At 41.6% G+C, this 7,149-nt stretch overlaps 1 gene segment (V, D, J or C); it reads left to right on the top strand.

Annotated features, from left to right (window-relative positions):
- Positions 1 to 7,149, top strand: part of LOC102834651 — a 9,036-nt gene that overhangs the window by 735 nt on the left and 1,152 nt on the right.

The raw sequence follows: 7,149 nt of genomic DNA, 5'->3' as shown, positions 1-7,149 counted from the left end.
CTGCTGGTTTTCTACTATGTCACTACATGCAGGCTGCAATGATAGTCTTCTCTGCTGTGAAACAATGCAATCTTATACACACCACAGTCCAGCTTTGAGACAACGCACTTTAGTTCGGAAGTAAGAAGTGTAGAACCTTGATGAAACAGTGAATCTGTGAAACACCTCATAACATGGTTGAACCTGGAGGACATTATGCTGAGCAAAATCAGTCAATCACAAAAGGACAAATATTGTACGAAACCATTATTGTAAACAAAAAGAGGTGAGTAGTTCATCTTACAGTCCAGGAACAGAGAACCCAAGGATCACCAAGGGAGAAGAGTACAAGAGGAATGTGGGACCATATCCAGAGAAGCAGTGACACCAGAGATGGAGACAGAGATGAGGGCATGGAGAGAGAAAGCAGCTAAGGGCTCTAGACTCATGGAAAGAGAAAGGCTGTGTGCTGGCAGCCAGGTGCTGATGGCTAGGGGGCAGGCTTGCAGAATATGTCTTTTGGTGGTTTCGATCATTAAAAATCTTGAGTGTTTTTGTGCACATCCCGCCCCTCCCCACAAAAACAAAACAAAACAGAGGGATTAGAAGTAAATACTGTTGAATGATGATGCACAGAGGAGATTGTAATTATTGCAATGAAACAATGAGTGTAAAGCTGATGTTTCCCCATGTAAACTATCACTCAATTCACAATAGAAAGTTTAAAAAACAAAAACCAGGATAATGAATGGTCTGAAACCAAAACAACTAAAAAAGTTTAAGAAAACATTCCCAGACAGAAATGAACATACTTTAATGACTATGAGGGATGGTACGGAAGGGAGAATAAGTCATTGGCTAATGAGTAGACACATGTTAGCTCAGATGTGATGGGGAGGGCAATACACAAGAAGAGTATGATGGGGAGGCAGATGCAAAATGAAGATAGGGGAAGACTCAGGAAGGTATGTGTGGGCTTAAGGGGAGACAGGTAAATAGTGATATATACACAGCCCTGAAACAACAATGTCCTTTATGTAAATACATGGATTGAGTTATAAGCTCAATGGGTCAGAAGGGGATGAGTGGGAGATGTATACTTATATATCCCACAAATATATAAGACTTTGAAAGGAGAAACCAGAGCAATCTTTGATGATTTCCAGATGTGGGAGGGAAGGGAGTGTAGTTTACTGCCTGGAGCACAGACACATGTTAACTGGGGTGACTGGAAGGACAATATATGAGAGGAACAGTGGAAAGTGTTGCATTAGGCAAATCCGCTGCACGAGACCTTTTTGCGTGTGTGGGTTTTTTTTAAGGTTTTTATTGTGGATTGAATGAAAGTTTACCAGGCAGATCATCAGTTTTACTTTAACAAATCCTACACTTTGTTTCATTACAATGTTTATAATCCCCACCAAGTACCATCAGTTAACAGTATTTCTCTCTATTCACTGTGAGCTCTTTAAAAAAACAACAACAACAAAAAAACAAAAACACAGAGGCATATTTAATAATGTGTACCATCAAAGGGAATATTGTGCAAGTCTGAATCTTGGTCACCATCTCTTAGTCCCTCTCTTCCCATGAGTCTAGAGTCCTCAGACACTTCCCCTCTCCAGGTCCTCATCTCTGCTGTCGCTGCTTTTCTGGATAAGGGCCCACATTCCGCTTGTGCTCTTCTCCCTTGATGGTCCTAGGATTCTCTGTTTCTGTAAGATTAACTATTCCCCTGATTTTGTTGTAAAACCTCTACCTTTAATTTGTGACAGTCGCAATTAATCATGATGCCAATTATTCACTATTGAATCATAAGAATCTTATCACCATCTCTTTTAACCAGACCCAGCTACACAAGATTAAAACTATTCAGTGGGGACTCTTTCTTCACACCACACTCTTCAACTAAACACCCTTTTGAAATTTTAAGCCAGTCACTTTATGCCTTTATTGCCCCCTCATTTAAGTAGCCAATGTCTAAGTTGACTGTCCCTATCTACCCTATGTACAGAGGGGATAGGCTTGATACTTGATGTGAAGACTGCTTCTCTCTGTGTTGGTAGTTAGAGTACTACCCCCATGAGTATAGGTCAAGTTCATCAAATTGTAGCAATTTACCCTCATTTCCTTTATCAAAATTGTTTTGTTCTTTTTGTTGTTGTTATTTTGCTCTAGTCTAGTTCTGATTATCAAGCCATTGAGGCTAGGTCAAATGGGTACTGTCTGCATAAGATCAAATGAGTGATTTTACGTGTCTACTCTCAGTTCATATCAGCTGGATGCTTTAGTTTCAGCTAAGCCTTCTGTGGCTATGTCCTTGTCCGTAGGATCAGGTGTCCCTAGACAAGACCTTTATAAATTGTTGAAGAGCAAAGAGGTCAGCTTGAGGACTAAGGTACGCCTGGCCCAAGCCATGGTATTTTCAATAACCTCATATGCATGTGAAAGTTGGACAGTGTATAAGGAAGAGTGTGGAAGAATTGATCCATTTGAGTTATGGTGTTGGAGGAGACTACTGAAAGTGCCATGGGCTGCCAAAAGAACCAATAGATCTGTGTTGGAAGAAGTGCAGTTAGTGCACTCCTTGGAGGCCAGGATGGCCAAACTTCATCGCTTATACTTTGGACATATTGTTAGGAGGGACCAGTTGCTAGAGAAGGATATCATGTTTGTTAAGGTGTTGTAGGGTGAGAAAAAGAGGAAGACCCTAAGGAAGATGGATTGGCAAAGTGGCAAAATCAATGGGCTCAAGTATGGGAACATTTGTGAGGTTGGCCCAGGAATGGGCAGTGTTTCATTTTGTTGTGCATAAGATTGCTATGAGTTGGTACCGACTCAATGGAACCTAGCAAAAGGAACAACAATACATATACATTTTGTTGTTAAGTGCTGTTGAGTTGGTTTTGACTCATACTGACCCTGTATAGGGTTTCTGAGAGCAACTGGCAAGTTTGAGCCACCGATCCTGCAGTTCAAATCAACCCTATGATCCAGTGCTTATCCAACTGTGCCATAACAGTACTATATCACACAGATACATAAGAGATTGAAAAAGGATACTGGTACATAAGTATTTACCTTTCCTGCAAACAAAACTGTGAATGTGGTGAAGCATACTGAAAGCAAAATGATGAAAACTTATTAGATATTATTGTCACCTCCAAAGGACACAACATTCTGTCCTTGGGCAGGATTGGAAATAAATAATTGTTTATTAAGAAAGATTTCAAACTGAAATTAGATTGAGGAATTGTTCCCATTATTATTGTTGTTAAATGCCATCAAATCGGTTCCAACTCATAGTGACTGTTTTACTGTTAATCTTATATATATAAGGTTCCTGAGGAGCGGCAGGTGAGTTTGAAAGGGCTTATTCTACAGCGACACACCAGGACTCCTGGGATTTTTCCCTGTTGTTGTTGTTAAGTGCCAGTGCATTGCTTCAGATGCATAGCAACCCTGTATAGGGTTTCCAACAAGCAACTGGTGAGCTTGAACCACAAACCTTGCAGTTCAAATGACTTTGCAGTCTGACACATTACCCCACAGTGCCACGCCAGGACTCTCTAGCACATGCAAAATGAAGGAAATGGCCTAGAATATCCTAGAGAAATACAAAAAGTGCCAGTAGATACAATGAGCAATATTGTTGTTGTTCATAGTCACCAGCCACTCCTTGGAAACTCTATACAGGGTTGCAATAAGTCAGAACTGACTTGATGACCCTTAACAACAACAACTATTGAAAATGATTTATGTAATAAATAATGAAAATCTTGTTAAATAATGGCATAGTTGTAGCCTTAATTCACTGGCATTTCTTTCTTTCTACACTTTTATGGTTTTAATTAGCACAAATATAACTGGCAAAAAGGCCATCTATTCATTTCTTCACTGTACCATGCAGCCTGGCTCTGGGATTAGTGAGGCTGATGGTCAGCTGGGTCGCTCTTTCCACGCTGCCTTTGCAGTTCTTGGAGGAAATGTTGTGAGCAATCTCTGCACAGTAAGAATTGTTGCACATCAGCAGCTCTGCCAGCTCTTTGATGTTGTGGACCAGGAACTTGCAGAAGTCACTGGGCAGCACGTGTTTTATTTTCTTGGTGCTCCCATGACCAATGTTGGTCATTAAGATCTGGCCCTTAAATCTTCTCAGCACCCTGATGTCAATGCCTCTGGGTTTGTACCAGTTACGCTTCATTTTAACATAACGGTCTGACTGGTGCCGAACAAACTTCTTGGTCTTCTTCTTGATGATCTTGGGCTTCACAGGGATCTGAGGGCAGCGATAATGTCAGTAGAGACAGTGCTTCCTCTGTAGGCAGTGCAGAAGAGAGGGACTCACTGGCATTTCTTGTTGAACTGAATTAAAATCAGGATATACAGGATTCTGCTCTTATTTTTACAAGAAGTGATGCCAAAAACTGTTTATATATCTCTCAAGAAACCATTAGAAGGCATGTTTTAGAGTAGGTGACATTAGTTATCTAATGCTGCTATAACAGAAATACCACAAATGGATGGCTTTAACAACCACAAATTTATTCGCTCACAATTTAGAGTCTAAATTCAGAGTGCCTGCTCTAAGGAAAGGCTTTCTCTTTGTCAGCTCTGGGGAAAGGTCCTTGTCTCCTTTCAGCATCGATAGGCTCAGTATCCTTGGAGATCTCCATACATCTGGGCATCAGTCTTCCCCTGGATCGAGGAGATTCCCAGTGCAGGGACCCAAGATCTAAAGGATGCACCCCACTCCCAGCTCTTCTCTCTTAGTAGCAGTGGGTCCCTCTTTCTATGCTCACCTTTCCTTTTATATTTCAGAAGAGACTGGCTTAAATACAACCTACCTGGTGTGGCACTGTGGGTTAATGTACCAGACTGCAAAGTCATTTGAACTGCAAGTTCTGTGATTCAAGCTCACCAACTGCTCCTCAGAAACCCTATACAGGGTATCTATGGATCGGAACCAGCGCAACAGCACTTAACAACAACAACAAACTTGTGGATTGCATTTGGCCTCATTAACGTCATGGTGGTGGTGGTATGCGTGGAGTTGGTTCTGACTCATAGCGACCCTGTATATGCTTTCCAAGGAGTGTCTGGTGAGCTTGAACTGCCCATTTGTGATTCAAACCAGCTTTGCAGTCCAGCGCATTAACTCATAGTGCCACAACAGGAGTCCTACAGGCACAAATTATTCACACTGATTATCTAGATTCTTCAAGTTTTACAACCACTCTCACAATCTTTTTCTAAACATTCCCACCACTGTTAACATAAACTCACCACCCCTAAGCAAAAACTTCTCATTTCCTCCTCCATTCCAACCCTGGCAGCCATTAATAAACTTTGGTTCTTATGTATTTGTTTATTTCAAGTATGCGAGGTCATACAGTATTTGTCCTCATGTAACTGACTTATTTTTCTCAGCGTGTTTTCAAGGTCCATCTGTTGTTGCATGCATCAGGACTTCATCCACCTTTGAGTAATGTGCTCTTGTATGTACATACCACATTTTGTTGATCTGTTCATTGGTTGATGGGCATACCTGTGGTTTCCACATTTTGGCTATAGTATTCCTGCTCTTAATACTTTTGGATATATATGTAGGATTGTGATTTCTCAGTCACATGACAGCATGATAGCTCTACATTCAACTTGTTGAGTAACCATCAAATTGTTTCCCACAGTGGTTGTAGCATTTTACATTCCCACTGGCAGTGGCTGAGGGTCTCAGTTTCTCCCCAACCTATCTAACACCTGACGTTTTCTGTTTTATTGATCTTTGCTGTTCTAATGAGGTTTTGACTATGGGAGTCCTGGTATTGCACTGTGGGTTAATGTGCCAGACTGCAAAGCTGTTTGAACTGTAAGGTCGGTGGTTCAAGCTCAGCAGCTGAACCTCAGAAACCCTATACAGGGTAGCTATGGGTTGGAATTGTGACAGCAGTTAACAACAACTACAAATGACTAATGAGTTCTGGTGTGGTGCTGTACAATAAGCACTGGACTGCCAACCACAAGGTTGGTGGTTCAAACCTACTTACCACTCCTTGGAAACCCTATACAGGTCAGAAACAACCTGAGAGCACTTAAAACAATAACAATGACTAAGGCGTAGTGGTTACGAATCAGGCTGCGAACCACAAGGTCAGCAGTTCGAAACTACCAGCTGATCCGTGGGAGAAAGATGAGGCTTTCTGCTCCCATAAAGATTTACAGCCTTGGAAACCCTGTTCAGGGTTGCTATGGGTCGGAAATGACTCGACGGCACTTAACAACAACAACAACAATGACAAGAAACCCTGGTAATATACAATATAGTGGGTTACGTACTGATTTTGTTAACCACAAAGTCAGCAGTTCAAACCTGCCAGCTTTTCTGAAGGAGAAGGATGACACTTTCTGCTCCTATGAAGATTTACACCCTCAGAAACCCTATACACAACACAGTTGCTATGAGTCAGAACCAACTCAAAAGCACACCACCACCAAAGGCTAATGATTATTATTTTGTGCTTGTTGTCCAGCTGAATATTTTCTTTAGTGAAATGTCTATTAATATGCTTTGCCCAATTTTTGATTGGGTTGTCTTTTGGTTGTAAAGTTCTGGTTGTGGTGGTGATGTACCGTGAAGTCGGTTCCGATGCATAGCAACTCTGTACAGGGTTTCCCAGGCTGTAAATCTTTATGGGAGCAGAAAGCCTTATCTTACTCCCACGGAACAGCTGGTAGTTTGGAACTGCTGACCTTGTTAGTCGCAGCAGATTCGTAACCACTACGCTCCCAGAGTAGAAATATTAAGATATAGATATAGATATAGGTATAGATATAGCTATATAGTAGTCCTGGTGTAGCGCTGTGGGTTAATGCGCCAGACTGCAAAGCTGTTTGAACTGCAAGGTCGGCAGTTCAAGCTAACCAACTGTTCCTTGGGAACCCTATACAGGGTCGCTATGGGTCGGAATCGACTCAAAGGCACTTAACAACAACATATATATACATATATGTGGAGCTCTCCAACATATATATACATATATATGGAGCTCTGGTAGCGTAGTGGCTACGAATCGGGCTGGGAACCACAAGGTCAGCAGTTCGAAACTACCAGCTGTTCTGCGGGAGAAAGATGAGGTTATCTGCTCCCGTAAAGATTTACAGCCTTGGGAA

Source organism: Chrysochloris asiatica, unplaced genomic scaffold (genome assembly GCF_000296735.1).
Source record: "Chrysochloris asiatica unplaced genomic scaffold, ChrAsi1.0 scaffold00306, whole genome shotgun sequence".
Lineage (NCBI taxonomy): Eukaryota > Metazoa > Chordata > Mammalia > Afrosoricida > Chrysochloridae > Chrysochloris > Chrysochloris asiatica.
Note: the sequence above shows the minus strand (reverse complement) of the source record. Positions and strands in the feature narration are given on the sequence as shown.